This window comes from Equus quagga, chromosome 8 (genome assembly GCF_021613505.1).
Source record: "Equus quagga isolate Etosha38 chromosome 8, UCLA_HA_Equagga_1.0, whole genome shotgun sequence".
Lineage (NCBI taxonomy): Eukaryota > Metazoa > Chordata > Mammalia > Perissodactyla > Equidae > Equus > Equus quagga.
The window spans coordinates 12,443,837-12,470,167 of record NC_060274.1 but is presented as its reverse complement, the minus strand read 5'-3'; the positions used below and the strand labels follow the sequence as shown (position 1 = coordinate 12,470,167).

General features: G+C 42.5%; 1 protein-coding gene across 10 annotated transcripts in view; it reads left to right on the top strand.

Annotated features, from left to right (window-relative positions):
• The window catches only part of TIAM2 (TIAM Rac1 associated GEF 2), a 264,594-nt gene that overhangs the window by 103,404 nt on the left and 134,859 nt on the right, over window positions 1-26,331 (top strand). For all 10 annotated transcript variants that reach the window (XM_046669282.1, XM_046669285.1, XM_046669284.1 and 7 more), the window contains one exon: window positions 20,882-20,975. The gene's annotated coding sequence lies outside the window, so the exon portion shown is untranslated. The remainder of the gene's footprint in view (window positions 1-20,881; window positions 20,976-26,331) is intronic.

Sequence of the window (26,331 nt, the reverse complement as noted above, 5' to 3'; positions counted from 1 at the left end):
GCTAATCTTCCTCAAAAAAAAAAAAAATTATGGAATGGTATAGTTATGATCTGTGTAATTTATTGCATGTATGTTATAATTGAGTATAAAAATAAACAATATATATATGGATGTAAGATAGTGAAGCCTGGGATAAAAGTAATAAAGAGAAGAAGACAGAAATTATGTAGAAAGAATAGATGAATAAATATGACCAAATATTCATCTGGAATCCCAAATGATTATCCCATGACATACTTTGGAGGAGCTTAGAAGGACAGATGGTAGACCGACCAGAATATGCCTCATGTGTAAAGCTGGATATCCTATAGCTTTGAAAATTGATAGTTGTCTCTTGATAACTATGACTATAAGTAAGTAGCTTAGCATCTCGATTGTGGGGTAGTATTAACAATCTACCAATTTACCTGTAAACCCCTTTTAAGCTCCTTTTACTTTGTGCTGATTCAGTAATTACCCAAAAGACTTCCTGGGCCAGTGTAGGAATGTGGATGTTGTTGGTGAGTGCTAGAGTAAAATAACATGAGGGACAGTCCCTTTTAAGCACTAAAGCTGAGACTTGTAGTCCAGCTTTTACAGCTCAAGGTCATGAAAATTGCATAACTCACGGAAAAGTGTTATCGTCTCGTAAGCATTGCTGAAAATGTAGAACCCTGATAAGTTTATGTCTCTGGTTTGCCTATGCCTTAATTGTGAACTGTGACTATATTTTGGGCTGGATTTTGAATATTTGACCTCCTGAGAACTTTTGCTTTGGCCCTGAACTGAATGTAATAGAAGAGCCGGGCACAGGGAGGGCGTGAGATCTGTCTTGGAGGTTTATTACTGTGGCTGAGACTTTGTTTCTTTGTTTCTCAATGTGGGCAAAATGCTTTAGAGTAATTCCAGGTGGAGGCTTGACAGGCTTCAAACATTAAACTAGGTTACATAATTACACTCCATGGCGGTGATTTCCATGGCCGTGATTAGCAACTTGTGTGCAAGCATATTGAAAATAAACAAAGCATCTTTCTTTTAGGTTACGTATGTATCCTTAGCTGTCGTTACTACTGGAGTGAAGATAAACATCTTATTTCATTTTCCCTTCCTTTCGCTCCTGTCACCCCATCTTCCTTTCCATCTCCTTCATTCCCTCCGCCTTGTTCTCTCCCTCCTTTCTCCTCCTCCTCTCTCCCCTCCCCTTCTGGAGTAAGATATTGACATTTGTTGGTTTCGTTCACATGTACACACTACTAAACCATTTCCTTCTAGTTTTGCTTATATTCAAGCAATGAAATTCTACTACAAATAAGTCAGGGGAAATAATTGTGCATTTTCTTTCTCTTATTCCTATGTGACATTCTTATTTTTAAATGAAAATAACCTTTTACTATTATTATGAACCACAACTTCCCTATGCTTTCAAGGGTGAATTTATATTTCAATGAAAATAATGACATAGTGCAAAGAAGGAACAGCTCCTTTTTTTGGCTTGGTGATTCTGGTTTGAAATTGGGGCAGAAACAGGTACTGAAGCCAATTTGGCAGCAGATCATGCTGCTAAGTTGTGTAAGTGACCCCTAGGCGTAGGCCAACCCAGTATTGGTCGTTTGGAGATGAGGTATTCGATACAGATCTGAAAGTCCCAATGCTGGTCTTTAGCCTTTAACTTTGGAAACCCCAGCTGCCTTCTGAAGCCGTTCCAGAATAATGGGCTCTCCCTCGTGCCATCCAAAGTAGTTCTGGGCCGCTCTCCACTCTATAGTCAATGTCTCCTGCCCTCCTGCTCGCTGTCCCCTCTTCCCAGCCTCCACCCCTGTTGCCACTTTTAGTCTCACCGTGAAGACTCCTCAGTGTTTCTAATTTTGCGCCTCTCTGTCCAATTCTTGTTTGTTTACATCCTGTTTTGTTGATATTTTTTGTTTATTGTTCATGTCACATTATACCCAAGGCTGTGAAGGCCTAGAGTGTGGGCGGAACTCGCATCTGTGAGGCTGTGCTTGTGCACTGTTGTGGTCTCTGGTCTGGAAGAGTGTCTTCTCAGGGAGGAGGTTGTGTGCGTGGGCAGACTCAGAGGAGGCCAGTGGGGGAAGCTTTGGGTGAATGGGCTTCTAGAGTTTATGGGACTCCTGCCTCATATTTCTGCCGTGTCTTTCCTGCTTGGCCCTGGTTTCCCTTTAGTTTTTATCCTTTGTAAGAGACTTTGATTTCAGAAGTGGGAAGCAAGCCCAGATTTTAACAATAAACTTAAAAAAAAATTGGTGGAATTCTTTTTTGCATACCTTCCTGATGTCTGTTACGTTGAAGTAAAGATGTTTGATTAATTCTTTACAAGTATTTCTATTTATGATCTTTGCAACCTGCTGGATTTGCACGGTTATCAAAGAAGGCCCTGCATGGTGTAGCCACAGCATCATAGGACCCCGCTTAGCAGGACCCTAAAGATCCAGTTGGGCTGTGGGGAACTCACTGTGGACTTGGCACAGAGGATATTAACTTCGGCCTTATTTGCGTGTAGCAGTGTAACATCTTGGTATGGAAGGTTACATCCCTCCGTTCTTAGAGACCTCTGGCCATCCCGCTGCAGGAAGTCCACTGCCACAGGCGCTGGAAGCTCCCAACCTCTTGCCGTATTGCTTGGCCTGTCTCTTGCTTAAGACTTGGCATGGATCTCCCGACTTTTGCCTTTTCTGGAGCTCCTCTCCGTTGACTGCTAAAGACCGAGGACTCTCTATCCACTTTCATACACATGGAAGAGCTGGGAGAGGCTTTCACATTTCTGCCTTTCCCTTCTCTGTCCTTCTTCAATCCTTTTCGATGGAAAGGAGAAGTACCGAGCTTGATCTGTCCACAGATATACATTGTGCTTCCTCTTCAGGCAACAGAAGTGGTCATGGTTAGTGTTACTTTTAAATAGCATTTTGCCTTTCACTCCTGTGAGTTTACAGTGACATGGAAGAGACGTGCATCGAACATACATTTTCATCTGTATCCAGGTCCCTCTTCCTGCCCTGGATTGCACTAGATCGTCCTTTTATGAGAAGAACTGAATCTGTTTCTCTTTTTCCTCCATACCACCTCAGTGATGTCTGTGGGCGTAATAAACACTCACTAAATCTTTGTTTAGTCCATGAATCTTAAGTGGCTAAATTCCTTAAGTTTAAGAGATCTGGCTGAACTGAGCTTTGTATGTAAGTGCCCCATTTTGCGACGCTTGGTTAGTTTCTGACCATCATCCATGATGATCTTATGGGGTTTCCAGAAGCTTTAGGATTCGGAAGAGGTTATACTACCGGATTACCCAGTTCATGTCCTGAGGCTGTTTTCTCTCTGGGTCTCCAATTGTTTTGTACATAAATGTAATGTTTGCCTTCCAGTGTCCAAACACAACTTCTTGATGTCCTAGAGGCAAAATAATGTTTGGGAATGCATGCCCAAATTATTAAGTATAGCTATATTCATTATGAAGCACATAATCAGTGTTTTCTCTATCTCAGTATAAACATTCACACTGTTTTTGTTATTGTAGGAACTCTTCTCCCCCAATCCTTAAGGGCCCCTTGTGGAGAGACCTTCCATACATCATAGCGAATTAACTTTCCTTCCTTTCCCAAACTTTTTAATTAATACTTCACCAATGCTGTTGGAAAGAAGTTATATTTATGTGAAAAAGATAATGACCTTGAGAACCACACCACTACTACTATCTACAGGGGTTCTCTGGTGTGCCAGGCCCTGTCCTGGGCACAGGGAAACAGAGAGTGTAGCAGATGCCCTTGGTCTCTGAGCCACGTCCTCATGACCCGCCTCCACTTTCCGACACGGCTTTAAGGGATGGTTCAGTGTGGTTTCAGATGCACTTTGTGGTGACAGTGTTGTCCCTGCTGTTTGCCTCAGTTCTCCAATGCTGGGGGGGCCACTTGATGTGCAAGCACAGACTGGAGGTGGGAGAGTTAACACCCCCGGGCATAGCCCCCTAAATTAGGGGGAGACTGAAACCGGTGGACAGATGCTTCTGCCTCCTTCTTCCAGAGGGACAATTCTTGGTGGCATCTGCATGGCTCCCAGGAGGTCCTGATGGGATTGACGCTCTGCTGTCCACGGTGTTGACCGTGGTAACACACCCTTATATTGGCTTTCCCTCCTTCCCTGTTTCACTTTCCCTACTCTCTCTCATTGTTTTCTCCTTGAAGGATCTCCCAAAGATCTCCCAAATGAACCCTCTGTACCAAGTCCTTATCTCAGGCTCTGTTTCCAGAACAATCAGGCTAAGCTAGTGAGTAAGATTTGTTTGTTCCCTGCCCTCCTTTGAATTTACAGTAGCAAAGACATACATTGATTAATCACCTAAGTAAAACTATACTATCTCAGCTGTGAAAAGGAAAGGCACTTGTTTTCATGAGAGGTGAACCTGACCTAGCTTTGAGATGCAGGAAAGGCAATAATTAGGCTGGGGTGGGGTCAGGAATAGATAAGATCCTTCTGCTTTAGGCAAGAGAACGGTGTGTGCAAAGGCCCTCAGGCAGGAGAGAGTGTGGCTGTAGCATAAAGAGGGAGAATGCAGAAAGTGAAGCTGGAAAGGCAGGTAAGGGTTGACTTGTAAGGTTTTGTAGACCGTATTAAGGACCTTGGTCTTCATCCAAGAGTGTTGGGAAGACTCCAGAGGGCTTTTAAAAGTGTATTTGGGGAACCCAGTTGGGAGACTGTTGCATTAGTCTAGAAGAGAGATGGTGTTGTGGACTGGGGGGCAACAGGGGAGATGGAGAGAAGTGGGCACACTGGGAAGATATGGAGGAGGAACCATCAGCAGGCCTTGGAGGTGGGCTGGGGGTGAGGGCGTGTTGAGTTTTCATTGCCCTGGAGACAGCCTGGTGGAAGCGTCAGGTAGGCAGCCTGGAGCTCAGAGGAGAGGTCTGTGCTGGGGTTTTTTTTTTTTTAAGATTTTATTTTTTCCTTTTTCTCCCCAAAGCCCCCTGGTACATAGTTGTGTATTCTTCGTTGTGGGTTCTTCTAGTTGTGGCATGTGGGACGCTGCCTCAGCGTGGTCTGATGAGCAGTGCCATGTCCGCGCCCAGGATTCGAACCAACGAAACACTGGGCCGCCTGCAGCGGAGCGCGCGAACTTAACCACTCGGCCACGGGGCCAGCCCCAGTGCTGGGTTTTTTAATACACATGAAGCATCTAATCACCGCAGCCCTGTGAGGTAGGTCATCGCCACCGTCTTTAAGAAAGTGGTGGAGGCAGGGTTTATGTCCAGGATCCCTTTACCTCAGAGAGCACTTTCTCTCTGCTGGTGACTTCTAAACTGCAAGCAATTCCTTTTTGGTTCCGTTTCCCTCTTCAGGAAATTCTGTGAGTGAGAAGTACCTGCCTAGTGTCTTATAACACTTTAGAGCCACAGGGAGCTGTGAATAAACATGACAGACTGGTTTTCCATTGTTTCATTCAAGTTCAATCAGAGAATGGCTAGCCTTTCATTCCCTGGAAGGAAATAATGACACACCTTTGGGAAAACCATTATCAAAGGTTCTATAAAGCAGCATGTGTTTGCGTATCATCTTGGTGAAATGTTATTGTCTGTCCCTGTTTGAAGTTAGACACCAGAAGAAAATAAGAAATGCACACAAACGAGGAGTTACATTGTAAAAGCATAGACAAAGGTTGCTGGCCTAGGAAGTCGTACACGGTAATTTGAGTATAGACGAGACACCTCACATTACACTAATATTCTGTATAGCAGCTAAAACATATTAGAAAAATAAAAATATGGAAACAAGGTCAGGTGATTTGCTTTGTCATCGGTTTTGAGTCGCTGCGCAGCTTCTATTATTTAAGTAAAGAAAATTGAAACAATAGAGATATCAAAGAAATAAATTGTCTTGCTGTTTTTTAACTGTACCTCGAGTTTTGTCACACTACGTGTTGCCCAGCTCTGCAATGTGCTATCTGGATAGCAATTTGTTTTTTAAGTTGTAATTTGATTTACTTTGGCTGATTTTTAAAATCCTATGCCATGTAGTCAGTATTCGTTAAAGAATGTTTCTGGTAAGTGTATCCTTCCTGACTTTGAGGCGGTTCCTCAGGAATTTCCTTGTGATGAGTTAAAACAGGGAAATGATAAATAACTAAGGACAAAGCCCTTTCAAAACATTAGGGCAAATTGATTGTCTTAGTTTTTTAAAGGAAAATTTATGTTAGGATGATGGCACCCTGAGGCTGGAGCGGGGACTCTCTTCCCAAGAAAGTGAGTTTATTTATGTGGGTCTTGACTACTGAGCCTGGTGGTTCAGCTGGGGCTTTGAATGTATAAGAAATATTTTTGGAAAGATGTGTTTATGCGTTATAGAAATGAATAGGTTCACATTGGCTTTCCAGACAACTTTGGGGTATGTCTCTGTGGAATTTCCATCAAGGATGAGGACACTTGAACCCGAAATAACTTTGGATTGATGGATGAAGGAAGAAAGTGGAAGCAGCATTTTAGAATGGATTTATTAAACATTAGGACTACTCTATTCTGGAACTCGTATTTGATTATTGTCATTCATTCACCAAACACTCATTGCTCGTATGGTCTTTACCACGCCCCATGTTAGGAATGCTGGAGAAGGACTCAGAGAACAGAGTTTATGCCCTAGTAAAACAGGTGAGCATATGAGCAAAGAATTTCTGTGTTGTGTGGTAAGTGAAGGTGCAGTGATATATCTGATAAAGGTTTATTGTCCTTCTTATGTGACGTTAGGGAAGTCATCTCCGAAGAACCACATAAGTTGGTCTTGAGAATGACAAGGAATTTCTCAGGTCATTAACGCGTTTTAGCCAGCATGGAGCATTGGACCACACAGTGTGCTGTGGCTGCAAGGAGTTCACATCAGTGGTTGGCGGGACAGGAGGTGGAGGGGTCAGTGGAGTTTCGTATGCCATGAAAAGAAGTTTGGGACTTTTGATTGTAAGGGATGGGTGATATTGAAAGATTTCAAACTGGAGCATAACAGAATCTGATTTGTGTTTCAGAGTTTTCCTCTGGCTGTTCTGTGCAGGAGAGATTTGTGGATGGAGAAAGGACTGGAAATATTCTGCTAGGAAACAGTGGAGGCAGAGCTCGGATCAGCTCCTGGGCTCTGAATGAACACAGTGCAGTGAAGGAGAGGTGGCACATGTGAAGGGGATACTGAGGGAGTAGGAGCCAGAGGATTTACTGACACCTCGCCGTGCAAGATGAGGAAAAGGAGAGCAAGCCTAGGATGATTGATGGGGTTCTATCTTGTGAGAGCTGCCAGATGGAGGGGCCATTATCCTGGTTCGGGTACACAGAACTGGGTTATTTTGGGGCAGAGTAGGATTGGGAATAACTTTAGTTTGGGTCTTCTTGATTTTGAGGTGACACATCCAGTAGGTCGATGAGTAGGTCTGGAGCTGAGAAGAGCCATTTAAGCTGGAGATGGAGACTTCATTATCATCCACAATAGTGAGAGCCATGAAGTCACCCAGAAGGAGAATGTTGAAGGTGAAGAGATGGGGACCGAGCCTGGAGCTGAGGAACGTCTAGGGAGGTGGGCGTGGGTGAAGGAGCTCAGAAAGGAAGCTGAGCATCACAGGAATCTAGTACAGTACAGAGGTTCAAGAAGTTGCATAGACAGCATTTCTTATTTTCGATTTTGTGATGAATGAAAAAATCTGGAGAAATGATAATCTTTGTTAGCAATATTAAAATCCATATTTACCATTAGGAACTAAATCAGCTTTCTTTAAGATACCACTTATAAGTTGATAGTTATCATGCATAAAACCTGCTGTTAAAGTTTGGTAAAGGGCTTTAGAAAGACCCTGTATTAGATTGCATTGTTAACCATTTTTAGTTGTACCTGGTACTCTTCCTGTTTCAGACTAAGTACTTCTCTGGGAGGGCCTGAGACTATAGCCACGTCCTACTTCGTGTAATTGCAATATTATACACGTTTCTACTTCAGTTTGGTTTCCTCTGAGTAGAAGCCCTACTTCTCATAGGGGCTCTGTGTGCTTAACCTGGACGTCCAGAGAAGAAGGTGAGGCTCGAGGTCACACGGACTGTAGCAGCTGAGGAAAAAGGAGAATGGAGGGGCCTCTGGTCTCTGCTCAGCAGTGAACTATGCCCCCTCCCTGTAATTAAGTCTATCATAATTTCCACTTCAAACATAACATTTTCCTACCTGCAGGACACACCCACAGAAGAATTCCAAACCTTCCCATGGGGCAGAGTGGGAGTGCTCCCCACAAATACTCATTAGCCCCTTTCATCCCCGAAGATGAAAGATCTTTCAGACATCAACAGTCCCCACGAAATCTCTTTGAGGCCGGGAGGTGGAGAATGCAAAGTGAGTCTGGATGGAGAAAGACCTGAGGTGCTGTTTGCAAAACAACTTGGTAGGAGACCAACACTAGAGCCGAGAGACTGAGTTTATGATCTGAAAGACGACTCACCGTGGGTACGATCCCGTATTGTCGGTGCCGTTATGACACCAGGTGCTGCATAAATCCTATCAATTCCTACCTGATCAATAGCTGATATTATCATTGATTTGCTGATGGAGATACAAGCGTTCTGACCAAAAGACGATTTCTGATGACAAACTTATTCATGAGCTCCTGTCCTTATCAGAGTTAATTTTCTTCTAAAGTTAGTCTTTTGTAAAATAGTTAGTGTACCATGAGTTTAATGTATCTGTATAAGGTTTAACCATATTAATCTTATCTAATTAATTGAATGTAATGGTAAGCTTATTAACATGCTCTTCAAATTATAGTTATCAATAAGCCTTTTTCCTGTATGTTTATTAAGTTCTTTCCAAGGAACTAAGCAACTGTTTGTTGCTAGACTGTCATCGATATACTTTCTCTCTTCAGACCTCATCCCAGTGCTATTTAAAATAGTACTGGAGGCTCAGAGAATTGTCAGTAGAGGGGGCGATGGGGCCACCAACGTTCATCTCACGACCAGGGCCTTGGGGAGTTAGAGACTGGAGGAGTAGACAGGAAGTGGGGCTCCGAGCAGCTCTGGACGAGGACAGGGAAATGCAGGGTGCAATTCTGGAAAAGAACAGTGGGTGCAGGCAAGTTCCGCACAAGGACCGTGGGCGCGGGGGCAGTTCCGGCCAAGGACCGTGGGTGCGGGGGCAGTTCCGGACAAGGACCGTGGGTGCGGGGGCAGTTCCGGCCAAGGACCGTGGGTGCGGGGGCAGTTCCGGACAAGGACAGTGGGTGCGGGGGCAGTTCCGGACAAGGACAGTGGGTGCTGGGGCAGTTCCGGACAAGGACAGTGGGTGCAGGGGCAGTTCCGGACAAGGACAGTGGGTTCAGGGGGAGTTCTGGACAAGGACAATGGGTGCGGGGGCAGTTCTGGACAAGGACAGTGGGTGCAGGGTGGGGCACCATGTCAGTAAGCACCAGGTTGGGAATGGGACTTCAGCTCCTCCAGGTTGCTCTCCACTCTTACTCTGGGGAGGCAATACGTATTAGGTAGTAAGGGGAGCCTGGGTGAATTAGATATTCAAGTTGGATAATACGAAAAAAATTCTCTGGCTAATTAATACGGAACATTTTCAAAAACATGCTTAATATCATAGAACTATTTTAAATGTAGTCAAATTCTGTTATAGTAAAAAGATTAAAGATGAGCTAAATAGAATATTGCCCTTTTTATGTCCTGCTTAGAACAACAACAAAAAAAGCCAACAACCAAAACTGTTGAAGAAAGCCTTCATCTTTGTCTTTTTAATTCTGTTTCCTTGGGAGTGAGGACATAATGACTCTACCTTTTCTTTCCTTGCCTCATGTCACTTGGGAGTCCCTAGGGTTTTGAACCAAGTAAGAACAAGATTGGCCAGAGGCATTGGTATAAAGGCAGAGTGAAGGAGAGGATGTGTGTGGTGGAATTATGAGAGGCAGGAGTGAAGGACTCTCAGGCAGGAGGAGAGTGATGGGGTTCCAGACTCGGAGCCGGCGGCAGTTGAGGTGAGAGGCTGAGGGGTTATTAATAGTTATTGGGTTGTGGGATGAGGCATGGGGGCTGGAGTTCCCCCGGGGGTGGTTTATGAGGGGGAAGGGAGTGGAGCATTCATTCTGGGCCCAGAAATTTTGACTCGAATTGCCTTCCTAGATTTCATCCCTGTTGTGCATTTCGCGTGCTAAACAGCAATAAACATTTATGTTGCTCTCCTCTCCCCACCCTTTCTCCATTTACAGCCATGTTCTGATTGAAGTTTTAGTTATTCATTTTCATAAAATAACAGGTAATAAAATACCTATGGGAAATGTGGTGCTCATTCCATGCTGAAGTAATTAAAATTAAAGGTCTGACATACTTTCAGTCGAAGGCAGTTCTGTGATTATAGCTGGTTAGGGATGTACCAGTGATTTAGATGTAGTAACTAACTTGATGCTAATTGGTATAGATGCTGATTTGGTCCCCAGAGAGATTGATTGCTGGATGGATGGTCACAGGAAGAGCCAAATCCTGAAAATATACCATGGCGACACCTTCAGTCACATCCAACTACTGAGTGTTTTGAAATTCATCTCTCGCCCCCAAATTCTTTTTATTTCACATACACAGAACGCACTTTTAACAAATTTGCCATAATTTATGCTAATTTCTAAATTCCCATAGTTTATTGTGTGTTGGGCCCAAAGGACAAGAAGCTGTTTATTCTGTAGACTCCTAAGGCATGCTGAGTACCTTTTTTAGTGATGGATAATTTTTTTTTCTTAAAACAGCAATCCTATAGGCTTAGCCTTATGTTAAACTTAGAAACAGACCTACAATAGCCTGCCTTTTCATAAGGCTCCCTTGCTTGTCTGGGATTGAAGGAGGCCTCAATGCCCTAATTAATTTAATTATGAATGATTTTAGAATATTATGAAAATAATTTTAGCATATTACTATAGATATTAAAACATAATCTTCAAGTCTAATTGTGTAGGTTTCTCAATTTACATTTTTCCCTTTAATTTATCCACGTAGTCAGTTCCTAGAGAAATACATTTTTTTAAAACATTTTGCATTATTTGTTAGTAACGGACATTTTGGCCTCGGCCTGGGCATGACTGAGTCATCTTGCTTGCTTTGCGCTTGTTAAAAATAAGTCAGAGTTTTTATTAGTGTTGCTCACTGTGGAAGAAAGCCTGCGTTTCAAGTCAGGGGTTACAGAAACCAGGACTAGAAGAGAGAACTAACATTTATTATTTAACATTTCTTTACTTGGATAAGCCGTATGTCGGATAATTTAAAGATCTTTTCTCACGTTGTTTTCACAGCAGCCCCGGGGGGTGGGTATAATCATTTCCATTTGCATGGAGGGAGATCAGGTTTAGAGAAGCATATAAGTGACCCCGAGTCTGGGATTACCGAGGGGCAGGTCTGGGGTTTGCTTCTCACTCCTCACCGGGCACTCTGGCATTCTTATGAATGAGCTCTTTTCTATTTTGCAAACACACTGTAGGATTTCCCCATTGATTTTCATCGTTACAAACTCCTTTATAGTTAATGCTCATTCGTATTGATGGATGGTGACGGGTAGTACCTGTGGGTGGGGGCTCATTCATTGTTGGCTTGTGACTTCTGCTTTTGAGGTTGTCTTCTAATGAATACAGCCCACGTGACAGCCTGGACTTGAGAAGGCTCCAGAGTGGGGCATCTCAATCTGCTTCTCTCTTTGCACTCATTTCACGCCATGCTCCAACACAGTTGAGGCTTCTCCATGACTGTGCGGCTCTCAGGCTTCTTGGTCTTTCTGTCCTTAATCCATACTGTCCTCTTTATGAGAATATTCATAATAATTCAGGGTCTTCTTGGTTCCTCCATCCGAGTTTGACAATTCTTAAAGGTCAGGTCCATTAGCAGGGCTGTCCTGCTCCGCTCAGCCTGATGCCATGTTGTCCTTGTCTGAACTTCCACCCTGGGAGCTGCTCCAGAGCCCTGAGTGATGCTGGGGTGGGTGTCATCCCTCGGTGATCTTTCGTGATCCCAGCCTGCTTTCATCTATAGGTGTAATATCTGCCTTTATCTCTTTGGAAATAGATTTCTCGCATCCTCCAAATCTTTTTTAGAAGTTCTATAGTCTGTTTCGTTATAGAGGTTGAATTTTTTTTTAAGATATGTTTTCTTTTCCTTTTTTTTAAAGATTGGCACCTGAGCTAACAACTGTTGCCAATCTTCTTTTTTTTTCTCCTGCTTTTTCACTCCAAATCGCCCCAGTACATAGTTGCATATTCTAGTTGTGGGTCCTTCTAGTTGTGGCATGTGGGACACCACCTCAATGTGGCCTGACGAGCGGTGCCATGTCCGCACCCAGGATCCGAACTGGTGAAACCCCGGGCCGCAGAAGCAGAGCGCAAGAGCTTAACCATTCAGCCACGGGACTGGCCCCTTCATTTCCTTTTAAGCTGGATCCTAAATATATCTTCCTCTAGTTTAACTTGATGATCTTTGTGGTGGTTGCTGCTGAAAATCTCTGTTTCTGATAGATTTAATGGATTTTCGGTGATTTTTCTTTTCTTTTTTTAAACCAAGGGAAATTTCTGGCATTTTCTTCACAGCACCATCTTGCTCCCATCTCAGATTGCCAGTTTCCCTTTCCTCTTTTTATAACTTATAACGTCTTTGCCATCTTTTCTCCCCTCCGACTCTGGGCCCTTTGGTAAGTGCTGCTGTGTCTAATTCATCCTTGTAGCAGGCGTTCACAGTGCCCAGCATTGCACCTTGCTGTTAATTGGGACTTAAATGCTACTAAATTGTAGAATGACATATTTGTCAATGACAGTCAGTACCGCTGAGATTCAGATGTATGTAGTGTGAAACTATAGGCTGAGTTTATATGGATCCTAGCATTTTGCTTTCTTCAAAAATTTCCTGATATCGGTTTGTTTCTTGGGTCATTTCGATTTGCCCCGTAATAATAGAAGGAAACAGCAACAGCTGTTTGACCATTGGGAACTCTCACACCTGCCCCTTTCTGCAAAATTAATTGATGAACAAAACCCAAAACAGCCTTCTGTCAAGTGTTTCTCTCACTTTCCAGAAAGGTATCATTATCTGTACCGTGGCTATTGGTTTTGTATTTGTTAGCATCATTCCAAATCTTGTCTCTGATTTCCATATCGTTGACGTAAGCACTGCAAGGGCCTTCTCTGTGAGCTGGTACCTCTTTATCTCCCCCGTACTGTTTGTCAGTAGGAGGACATTAAAACATTTATGAAGGGTGTTTAAACGAGAATTTACAACAAAACCTACAAAATCTTTATTTTCAGAAGTAAAAGTATACATTTTGTGGGCAAAGTGTATAGCCACAGGTTTTCTTTTTCCTAAATATTTAATTTTGGACAGAAGTTTAGGTAAAAACAACCCATGGCATCTTCAGGTGTCAAGTCCAGTATGGCATCTTTTAAGTTAGAGTGACATTAAAGAGCTGTGTAATGTGTTGCTATAAAAATAGCGTCTGAAATAACGTTTCACGCCCCGAACTACATCCTCGGCCGTGGGATGAACTGCTCAGATGTCACCAGAGGGCAGGATAACAGTTAAAGCAGTCTTAAAATGAACCTTGCATGGGATGGACTGGTTGCTTTTCTGGTGGGTTCTATGGCATGAATTTTCTCAGGTAAGTTCATGACTCTGAAATCATTATTTCCTGGGCGTCCACAGGGCCGGGGCCAGCAGAAAATATTTCTTTGTCCATTAAAGTATTAACTTGTATCCTGTCTCCAGGAAGGGAAAATGTGACAGCTTTGAAAAGTTTAGGAGGATGAAATATTTTAGTCATCGATAGTATCATTTTGTGGCCGTCTTTAGTATTAGAACAGCTGAGGACAAATCTTTCCATTTTCTCCTGAAATCCAGGGATCCTTGACTCATCTGCTGCTGTGAACACAGAAATAACTAGCATCATATTTGTTTGTTCCTTCATTCGTTCATACACTCATTCTCTCCTTTATGGTCATTCAACAATTACTTGCTTTCCAGGCATTGTGAAAGAGATCCTCGGTTGCCCTGTCTTTATAAATGAATCCTCTGAAAAAAGACTCACAAATTTCTTTTCCATAATATGCTACCTTTCAGGAGTTATGTCTAGCCTTGGAATGAGGTAAAGTTATCCTTTGAAAAATGTGTTTGGCTTAGTCAGCTGAGCTCTGAGACAGAGGTGGGAGTCCCCTCACTGATTATATCCTGGGAACCACTCACACAGCCAAGGTGGGCGGGTGTGTCCCGTAGATGCTTGCTGAGAGCTGTTTAATGCGTGATTCCCTACAGATGGCTCAGAGCCTGTAACACTTCCTGATACAAAAGTGGTTGATGAGTTAGTTTTATACTTGCATGTCCTGGTGTTTGCCCTTTCAAGTGATGTACAAATGTTTATTTCCTATTTTAAGGTCAATAGAGCCTTTCAATTTTCCCCCCCTTTTGGTAAAGGAGCATTTGAATCCACGTTGTAGTAGCTTCTCCTTGTGTTTTGTTCTGTCGCTCGGGCCACCTTTTATAAGCCAGTGTGTTGTGCTAATTTGTTAATTTAATAGTTATTCAACAGTGCCTTGCTTGATCTCATTTACTTCTTTCATCCCCATGCTTCTTCAGTTACTGAAAAGGAATACTTCATTTAATCTAAGGATGGGATAAAGGAAATGATAATATTGTATACATGTAAGCTGTTCCTATAACGAATGAATGGATATAATTTCCTTCAGTAGCGCCTTTGGCTGTTAAACATAGAGCCTTATGATGCTTAGCTTGTGTCGGTGACACTAAGCAGATGAGAGAATATGATAGATGAAGAGAGATCGAAAAAGACAGGTAATTGAGAGCCCCTGCTACTTTTTAACGCCTACCCCTTCATACACAAGCATTCTGTTTTGTTTATTTATAAATCTTATTCTTCCTTTCTTCTCTCCTCTTCTCTCTCTGAACAGATGCTAGGTATGAGGATGGGATGGTTCTCAGTGTTGGTAGGGCTGGAAGAAGAAGTAGAGATGGGCAGGACGATCATCTCACAGGGGTGAAGAAGAGGAAAGCAGATATTTCCTACTGTGATCATCCAGGTGGTCTCCTGGGCCCACACAGTTTTAAGTTTCTTGCGTATGAGGTGATTGCCTGATTCATCTCTGTTCTCTGTACGCCCAGCACTGCATTGTAAATGGGGTGAGATGCTGGCCTCCCCTAATGTAATTCTTGGTAATGGATGCTGTGGTTTTAGAAATGACAGGGAATTATTATATTGCAATTCTCTAGTGAAGAAAGTCAGTCCCCGTGATTCGCTGAGTTCTGTCGATCAACTGGATGAGGGTCATCCTTCAGTCTAGAAACCAGAATTCAGTGGTGGCTTTAAGACACTAACGCTAAATTTCTTTTGTCTTGGCATGTGATGGGATAAGATCCTTATTGGTGTCTTCTCATATCCTGGAAAATATGGCGATAGGTGTCAGGTTGATACAGGGATGAAGGAAACCAGGTCAAGTGCCCCCAGAAAAGCAGGTGTAAACTTGTGGCTTTTTCTGACTTGGACACAGAAATCCTGTAGTATCATGTTGGCTGTACTCCTAAAGGTTGAAGCAGATTCAAGGAGTGGGAGCATAGATTGGCCCACCTTCCCTCATAGGAGAAGTGTCAAAGAAATGTAGACATTCTTTCCTGGTAAAGAAAGATCCATTCTGTTCTACGTGGACACTGAATATAGGTAATTTTTGTGATGTGGGCATCATTGTTATTGTTTTTGGGTTGTTTTTGAAGACTAGGCTTGGGGCCACCCCTGTGTGCTTCCATAGCATCTTAGCCCTCTGTACCACAATGTCTACACTGCATTGTGACTGATGACTTACTTGTTTACAGGCTGTGCGAGACAATAGGCAGGTTCTTGGTCACCATCCTATTCCCAAGATTTAACATAGTGCCTTGAACGCAGTAGATGTTCAGTGGATGCTTCTTGAATCGAATTGAATTAACTTAATTAATGTCCTGCACATTAAGCACTCAAGCTAAATTGTGTCAACTTGTGCATCCTTGAATTTTGTCCCTGGATACGTGAACTTTGTAGGAATCCTAGGGAGGATGAATTCTAAACAGAAGCCAGCCTAGGGAATACAGTGGGCCATATGGATATGCCTTGTTCTGTTTCTAGCTGTTCATTGATTTTTTTTTTTTGGTGTTTCACATGAACTATTTTATAAATAACAAGGACCTTGCTGTAGCTTGGTTCATAGTCAGCAGTAAGTACTGTGCTCTGTGTGTATAAAACTCTACCATTTGGGATAGACTAAAACTTCCTATTTTCATTGTAATCAGTCGTCCCTTTGTCATCGATTCTCTGACATCCCATAGTCTACCGGGCATCTCTACGGTCTTTTTTTGTTAAGGAAGACTGCTTCTTTGGCTAAGCATCTGATCCATTAGCTCTTTGTGCAGACACAGTGTGTTAGTTTCACCAAGAGGCTGATGACTGTTGATATTTAATGAAGGCGTACAGTACATCATGATCCGTCTTACCTCATGTCGCGAGGAAGAGTCACAGAGAGCTTTGTTTGTTACGGCTCTGACATCTCTATGGCCAAGAGACTGAGATAATAAATAATCCACCTGTGAACGGAGATTCTGGAGGGGGTCAGTCACGTGGTACACACCCGGGTCACATGAGGGGTAAATGGAGACCGGAGTCGCATTTCTCTCCCCCACAGAAATGGCTCCTGGAAAACCTCCCACTTTCTGTCTAGTGTTACTACAGATGTTGAGTTGAGTCTCTGAGTTGATAAGCTGCCTAGCTGATAGCAAGGCTAGAGTAAACCCAGAAACTTTAAAACAGTTTTTTATTCAGAGAGATGGGAGATTACCAAGGGGATTTAATTTGAAGAAGGCGAGAATTTGAGAGAGAAATTTCTCAGTGAGAAATGCCTTCCTTTTACCTAGTTGGGGTGGAGGGGGCGTATTGGAAGGGCATGGGTTAAGTGGTGACTTTATCTTTCTCTTCCCCAGCAATTTCTCCTTGACCTGCGTTGGGAATTGTGTTGAAGGCTGCAGGCTCTCACTGTGTCGCCCAGCACTGAGAGTTTTATAAACATTGGGTGCTGTGAACTTAGTCCAGGACTCGACAGTAGGCTTCCACATTGATTAATGTGCTAGCCTTTCTTGCGGTGTGGCCTTCCTTTTTTTTAACTGTGCTGTAGCTGAAGGTCCAGTTACATTCAGCTGTTAGGGAAGGTGTGGGGGCAGAATCGTCAGGACTGTAAAATCGAAGGGCTTTTTATCCCGAACTCAAGGGAGAAAAATGTAAGATGTAGTCATGTTGAATTAAAATGATGTCATGGTGGCAGGCAAGCTCAGAGGCTTCAGGCCTGGCTGGTTTTCATGCTGAAGGGAGCGTGAGTGAAATCTATTGATTGATGACTCTGTCCACACATGGTACCTGTGTGCTGTTATAGATGCAAGCACACTCTTGGTCTGACTAAAAACACAGAGTTTTATTATAGGTGTGGTTTACCCAGCACGGCCTTGAATCTCAGACTTCAATACACAATGGGCCCTGTTAGATCTTTCTATAGTCACGGGGTATTGCAGCCCCTGTCCCATTGTTCACTCACCTTAAATCATGGCATTCGTTGACAGCTAAACCTAGTCTACACTGTTGAGAGAATATCCACTTGCTGAAAATGGGTCGTAGTCCTTCCAACTAGTTGAAAGTTAATTGTTCACATGGCCCTGGAATACACACGGGAAGTGGAAAATGTTGTGAACAGGACACCAGGATCCAAGGAAGAGCACTTTGGGCAACCACTGATCCGTCACTGGGACAAACCACTGTCACTTGTTCTGAAACAGGGCTGATGCTGTTGTTTGGCGATTTGAGTTGCAGTCCCAGTTTTTGCCACTGTCTATGCGGCCGGTCTAGTTTATCCTCTCTGGGCCTCGCTTTCTTCATCGGCAAAATGAACAGCGTTGAAGTGAGTGTACCCTCAACTTAAACATTCTGTAATCCTGCCCAAAATCATTTCAATTCAATATGATTAGTGGTCATATTAATCAGGATTCTCCAGAGAAGCAGAATCAACAGGAGCCTGCCTGCCTATCTATCTATCTATCTATCTATTGAGAAATTTTAAGGAATTGTTTCACATTATTGTGGGTGCTGGTAAGGCTGGAATCCATAAGACAGGCCCACTGACTGGAAATTCAGACAAAGGTTGATGTTGCAGTCTTGAGTCCAAATTCTGCAAGGCAGGAGGCTGAAAAGTCAGACAGGGTTTCCATGCTGCAGTCTAGATGCAGAATTCCTTCTTCAAACCTGAGAAAAATATCCTAACTGAGAAATCTCAGTCTTCGCTCTTAAGGCCTTCCACTCATTGCATGAGGCCCACCCACGTTATCGAGGGTAATCTGCTTTACTCAGAGTCTAGTGATTTAAATGTTAATCACGTCTTAAAAATACCTTCATGCTAACATCCAGACTGGTGTTTGACCAAACAGTTGTGTACTACAGCCTAGCCAAGTTGACACATGACATTAACGATGACAGTAGATAAGCTGTAACTTCCCCTTCATTTGTAATATGTCATAGTCATGTGATGGAAAAGCAGGCTAGTCTAAAATTAAATCATGTTGTGTTAACAATTTGATGCATCAGTTCTTCCGTTGGTCCATTCATCATGCATTTATTAAGCACCCGTGTGTAAGGCCTTGTGCTAGACATCAGGAAAACAAAGATAAGTAAGATGAGTCCTCTACTTTCAAAGCAATCAAAATCTAGTAAAGGAGGAAAATAAGTGAAAAAGTAATTATTGCAATGCAGTTGCCTATACTGGCCAGAGTGGTGAGGTGAAGGAGAGAGTGATAACACTTCATGGAAGGTAGGAGGTCAGGGAAGGCTTCACAGAAGAGGAGACACTTAATCTGGGTCTTGAAGGGTAATTAGGAGTTCTCCAGGGAGGCATTCCCAGCAGGGAACAGTATATGCAAAGGCATAGAGAATAAAAAACTGTCACACTCATAAAATGGCCAAAAATTCAGAATGAATGTATGGAAAGCTTCTGTCACATAGTAGGTGCTTGAGACTCAATATCTGTTGTTATCACTGGAGAAATTAAAATGTGGTAGATCTTATATATTTTCGTTTTGGTTAGTAAGTAACCATCTGTCAGGTCATCTGTAAAATTTGACAATTCTTGGCTTTGAGTCCCCTGAAGCTTGTTCAATTTCCCATTCCTACCATTTGAAAATATTTTCTTGTCCATACTGGGATAGTTACAAAGTGAATTAAAAATTTATGTCTGTGTGGGATTTATCTTATAAGTCAGGCATTCTTAACCAAATATGTCAGGTTTCTAAAAATGTTCTTTGAATCAGTTATGTCACCTTGGGCATGTCTGCTTCATTTAGCTTTAAATTTTCACGTGTAGAGAGAGGGAGTTGGGCTGGTTTTTGAAGGTGCACCCAGAGGATATTCTATGATCCTATAAATGAAAATTGTCGTCTCTGCTCTGTCTGGTTATGTGCATGTATTTCTGTAGCGTGGACCATTGCTCTAATCGCGCCTTTCCCAATAGTGACTGTTTACAATAATAATACTTTATTGCTACTTTGAGCATTTCACATGTTTCAACCCCTTTATTAAGTATTTTATGTGCGTTATCCCATTCAATACATAGAATAACCCTGCAAAGTAGATAATATCATTTCCATTTTATAGTTCAAGAAACCAGCAGCTCAGACAGTTGAAATAACCAGGCTGATCTCACTCAGGTGGTCATGGGGAAGCTGGGGGTTGAACCCTGATCTTTTGACTCCAAAGTCTGGATTCTTTATCAAGGACTGTGACCCAGAGTACACAGTTATTATCATAACACAGTATCTAGTGTACATAGCAGAGGTGAAATAATGTCTTCTAAGAAGACAAGTCTCACTCTCTGACAGCAATCTGTTTCACATTTTAAGTAATGAAAGAAAAGGGAGGTACTTTCTGGTGTGTTGACTAATGGTGCTGTGAGTTTGGATATATCACTGGGCAGTGTATCAAACACAGGAGGAAGTTAGTATTCTCCATAATATGAACGGACCCAGAAACCACCTGCTTAATAAGTAACAAAATTTTGATCCTTTGAGTCAACTTACTTGCATTTGGATTCTGCCCCACAATCCATGATAACTATCCTTAACGCGCTGGTTCTTATTGGGGTCTTGGCTGGTCCCTGTGCCTGGGGGATCATTTCCCATTACTTTGAAATAGCATTCATATCTCAGCCTAGTTGCCATCTCAGAGAGCCATTTCCTGATCTGCCAATTTAAATCAGCCACTTGTCACTCACCATCTCATCATCTTATTTTATGTCTCTGCATTGCATGTATCACTCTAGGATATTTTTCTTATTTGTTTATTTACCTATTTGATTTGACTGCTTCCTCCCATTTGAATGAAGCTCATTGAGAGCAGAGACTTTCTCTCTTATTCACTGCTGTATCCTCAGCATCTGGAGTAGTGGCTTGATCACAGTAGGCTCGCTCTGTCTGTCTATCTAATCATCCATCCATGTATCCATCCATCCAACTGTCCATCACCTCCTCCTCCTCTTCCTCCTCCTCCTCCCTCCTGCTCTCTGTCTCCCTCTCTTTCTCCCTCCCTTCCTTCCCTCCTCCATAGACCTATCTATGAAATGACTTGGCCATACGAAGTTATAGGCTGAAGCTGTAGACTTGCTTCTCCAATTAGAATGTGGGAAGACCTTCATATTTCCCTTATAATTAGTCACTTAACCCTTGGTTTTTCTTTCAGATTCTCCCTTTTCGTATCAAGCCCAAGATATAGCAGAATGCTGAGAAATTGAGCTTTCATTACAAAATTCTAATTTTGAAAAGTTATTTCTCACCACCTCTGTGTGTTTGTTTTCTCTTGCCAGGGCTCTGTGGTTGAATTACAAAGTCACCTCTTCAGCCAGCTCATTCTGGATAAATGAATGATTAGACTAAGTGCCATCCACACTTCCTCCAGGGGTAAGTTCATGGCACTTGTACATCTCAAAGAATTATTGTCTTTCAGTCTGTATTTCTTACGTGTCTATTGCCCATGTAACTCTGTTAACTGATCTTTGTTTGTGGACCTGAGTGGGAAAAGCCAATGTGGATTCCTCAGGTGCTGGTAATTGAGGTTCCTGCGGGCAGTGGGGTACCAAATCTGAGTGGCTTATTACAAACACACTTTGATCTGATATGCTGGGAAACTATGCATCCCTCCTCTCTGGGAGCCTGGGTGGAGAAGTTGCAGTCTGGGAAGCATTGATTTCCATCTCTTTCCATGTCAAATACTGTTAGAGCACATCCTTGAACTCCAGACCAGCTAGGACCTCCTGCTGAAGAACAGCTCTAGAGGAGGTAATTTCTGGTTGTAAGATCAGGTAAGCTCAGGAGACTTGGATGCTAAGAAACCACTGAGGAAAGGTGAGGTTCCAGCTGTGATGTCAAGGCTGTTTCCTTGTGACTGGGGCGTTTTACTCGCAGCTGTATTGGCGTTGCAGGTTAAGTACCACAGCAGGACTGCTGACTCGTTCCCAAAGCTGTGTTTGGATTGGTTGCAAGGAATTCCCTGGAAACGTTTGCAGTGTCTGCAGTCCACCTTGCTTTGCTGCAGCACACAGGCACGAGCATACCCTTTCCAGGCAGCAGTTCGTCCTGTCTTTCCTGGGCTGCTTCATGCCCTCTGGATCTCAGCTCAAGGTCCTGCCTCCAAGAGACCACCTCCAACCACCCAATCTAAAGTAGCCACCCAGCCACCTGTCACCAAGTCACTTATTTTAATTCTCTGCAAGTGCTTGTCTCTACCTGATAGTTTGCTCCTTTGTGTATTTATTTATGGGTCTGTGGTTCAGCTCCAGTGTCACTGGAGGAGAAGGTCCATAACGACAGGACACTTGTCTGTCCTGTTCCTCACGCAGCCCCACAGCCCCTGGTGCACAACAGATGGTATTTTCTGACTGAATTCGTAATGCGTGCAACAGTTAAATGAAGCTCACTGTGTGAGTTGCTCGGTGTCATATGGTGAGAAGTTTGTTCACACTGCAGGAGATGTTGAAGATTTGATTTGTCTGGGTAATAGTTTTTAAAAATGTGAATTGTTCCGTCACAGAATTATCAAGTTTGTCATTATATTCCATGTGAACAGGAAGTTTTCTAACATTTCTGAGTTTATTTGCAAATATAGTACATATTAAAGTTAGAAATTTTGATAATTGGTAAGTTTTGTGTTGACTGACTTTTGTCTATATTAGAATATTCAAAAGAAATATCTAGCCTCAGGGAGGTATTTTATTTATGCTTTAATGAAGTTAAAAAATTGTGACTGAAATACACCTAATTGAAAAGCCTAAAGACTAGATGTTTTTGGAGTCAGACTGCCTGAGTTGTTTGACTCCTGTCTCCGATATTTCCTGGCTCAGTGACCTTGGGCAGGTTATTTAACCTCTTGGTGCCTCAGTTTCTTCTTCTGTAAAATGGGGGTAATAAAAGCATTTTCCTTATAGAGTGATTATGACTAGGTATGTTAATATGTGTGTTATATACATTTCTATTTTATTAGTATATTCTCAGATTTTTATATATTCACTACATCAACGAGGTTTAAAAATCTTGCATTTGGATACGGTTCATAAAGTGGATGCAACTTTGAGAATTTGTTTTCACATGACACAGATGAAAACAGCTGTCCATTCCTGAGATCACTAGAAAGAATAGACTTGCTTATATTATTTGTAATTTTAATAAGTTATAATAATGATGAAACATTGTAAATAAGCCATTTTCCATATGGAGAGCAAGGCCGTCGTCTCTCTGCTATCAGATAGACTTGGTTTAAGTTTTTTGGTCATCCTAGTTTTGTGATCTTCAGCAAATGACTTTCCTTAGCCTCCTTCAGCTGCAAAGTAGTGAATAATACACAGATGAAAGAAGATTGCTATGAGAGTGAAATATGAAAATATATATAGCACCCTGGCACAGTGCTTTAGAATTCTGTTTCCTTCTTCCTTTCCTTCCAGGCCTTAGATTTAAGAAGGATATTGATTATCCAGAGGAAAGTGATCATGGTGAGGAGTGTTTGGAAGTCGCGTCCTTTCATGATGATGAAGGGAACAGAATATTCAGCCTGGAAAGTAGTAAGCTTAGTAGGGAGCTTAATGCCTGTCCTGATGTATTAGAGAGTATGTTGCGTGAAAGGGAGCAGGGACAATGAGCTTGATCAGAAGCTTGAGCAGCTCCTAAGGGAAGCACTAGTTGGGACCCGTGAGTGACAGCAGAAGGAAGCCACTTTGGGCTTCATGTGAGGAAGGACTTCCTTAGGAGCTGTGGGAAGTGGGAGGGGTGGCCCTGCGGGGTATTGAACTTCCCAGGGCGGTTGTGGTGTCTGGAGGCTGGTTGGCTGCGGGTCAGGAGCTAGGTAGAAAGGATTCCTCTGCTCACCAGGAAGGTGGGGGCCGTGGCTGTGTGGTCCTTTACGGTGCCTCTTCTGTGTATGCAGCTCCCTCCCCAAATCCTGCCTGTACATCTGGTTGTCTTGGCCAGATGTGGTTGTGTAGAGACGTATGTCCCTAGAGACCCAGGATTTAGCTTTCTGAAGTCAGGGAGTTGGGACTGCTGATTGGTGTCTTTTAAAATATTTTTGGGGGCCAGCTCCATAGAGTAGTGGTTAAGTTTGGCGCATTCCACTTCAGCAGCCCCGGTTCATGGGTTTGGATCCTGGGCACAGACCTACACCACTCTTCAGCCATGCTGTGGTGGTGACCCACATATAAAATAAAGGAAGATTGGCAACAGATGTTTCTCAGGGTGAATCTTCCTCAGCAAAAAAAAAAATTAAATTAAATTTAAAAAATTCAAGATTTTAAATGTTCCTGTTTTATCATTTGCATCCGAGGTTACAAACTGGTGACCTTCCAGCTGCTTCTGGGTTGTGGAAAAGCTTTGTTGGGCTGGCAAAATATGTCCCTGACAAGTGTTTTAAGGATATGTAAATTAGTTACCTACCTTTAAAATGAAAATTTTACATAAAAGCAGCATGAGTGTTTCTTAAAAATTTGTTTCCTCTGGCAACATTGGGTTCTGCATTCCCAGGTGGCAATGGAACTGAGTGGCTGGTGGCCCTTTTGGATGAGTTTTGGATGGGCCAGTTTCCCACAGTCCCTGCCACTTCATTCAGTCTCCCCAACACTGAGTGTCAGTTGCTATTTTTCATTTACTTAAGTTGTTTTTCTTATAGTAGAATTAGGAGAAAATCAAGAACGTTTTATCTACTTCTGCATTAGTCGTGGAAAAACCAAAGATCTTTCTGTAGAGTTTCATATTTCAAGAGAAATGGAACCAGAGGTTTTTTGTGTGTGCTGAAGAATACTCATACAAGTTTAATTTGCGATCAAGTGGTCTCTGTTTCGTAAGAACACAGCACCCCAGCCTGCTTCATTCATATATTTTAAACAGCCTTGAAGGTATGTGAGTATATTTTAAACAGCCTTGAAGGTATGTGAGTGTGGTCGCCAATCTGGACAGTAAAATTTTCCCTCCGTGTTCAGAGACAACTCTTTTGCTTTTATTTAAGGCCATTTGTTCTCTCTCAGCAGCAATCTCTGTCACCTTCCTTAAGATCACTTGTTGGGTCTCCTGGCTCCGTGACATGGGAACAGTGTATAATCTGCGCTTGCGTGTGGACTCTGGAATTAGGTTCCATTCTGCCTTCTCCAGGGGACCCCAAAACTCCTTAGACTTTCTGGTACCAAACAGATAAGGGCCTGTAACCTCGTTTTCTCAGACTGGGGTTGCCAAGAGAGTTACGGTCATAGCCCGCTAAGGCACAGACTGAAATCTTAGGACTCTTTTCTGTGTGCATTTGATTTTAAGGGCAAAACATAATCTGGTTGGTTTGTTTATTCTGTTTTACGAGGGTGGTTCTGGCTTCTTTGTGAAGATAAACTCGAAGGGAAGGAGAGAGCAGGGAAGAACCACAAAAATTGACTTCCGTTGTTTGTAGGATGATTGGGTGGCAGAGAGGAGTGGGAAGTGCGTTGATAGTGATGGAAAGACTAAACTTAATTAGCGGAATTGTTAGGATGGCTGATTTAAAGTCCCTGGAAGGAGTTCTCATCTATCAATTGGGTATTTCACCATGGAATGTGCTCCCTAATAGAGCTGTGAACTTCCCATCAGTCAGCGTATTTAGACAGAAGAGAGGGCCCATCTGTCAGGATACCACGGGAGGTTCTCCAATTAGAAGCAAGATCGGGCCAGACAGACGACCTCCGCGGTCCCTTCAAAAACCCAGATTCAATTATTCTCTGAATTAAACCGATTAGGAACCTTTTAGCTTAAACAGCTTCACTTCAGTCCATAAAAAGGAAATATTGTGAGTGGAATCAGAGGCTGAATATAACACTTTTTAATTGCATTTCGTTCGGAGCAGATTACTTGTACTTCCCTAAATGTTCCAATATAACCCTTAAAAAATGTTGTAAACAGATGTGTCTAGTGGCTAGTAAAAGCCACAATTTTATAAGCATATTTCGTAAACGATTATTTCTACTGAAAACTTTTATTTTACCTTAGCTCAAACTCATTTTGTAGTTTTCCTTTTGGTAGCATGATTTTTTTTTTTCAGATTGGCCCCAAGCTAACATCTGTTGCCAATCTTCCTCTTTTTTTTTTTTTTTCCTCTCCCCCAATTCCCACCAGTACATAGGTATATATTCTAATCGTAGGTCCTTCTCGTTCTGCTATGTGGGATGCTGCCTCAGCATGGCCTGATGACTGGTGCTATGTCAGTGCCCAGGATCTGAACTGGTGAAACCCTGGGCCACTGAAGTGGAGCACGCAAAATTAACCACTCAGCCAGAGGCTGGCCCCTTGTAGTATGAGTTTTAATACAGATTTTTTTTTTTAATTAATTATTTTTGTATATATGTTTTTATTTTTAAATTTTCTTTCTTTTTTTTATTGTGGTAACATTGGTTTATAACATTATGTCAATTTCAGGTGCACATCATTATATTTTGAATTCTGTGTAGATTACATCATGTTCACCACCCAAAGACCAATTTCCATCCATCACCACACACGTGTGCCTAATCACCTCTTTTGCCCTCCTCCCTCCCACCTTCCCTCTGGTAACCACCAATCCAATCTCTGTCTCTATATGATTGTCCGTTGTTGTTTTTATCTTCTATTTATGAGTGAGATCATATGGTATTTGACTTTCTCCATCTGACTTATTTCGGTTAGCATAATACCCTCAGGGTCCATCCATGTTGTCACAAATGGCAAGATTTCATTGTTCTTTATGGCTGAGTAGTATTCCGTTGTGTATATATACCAC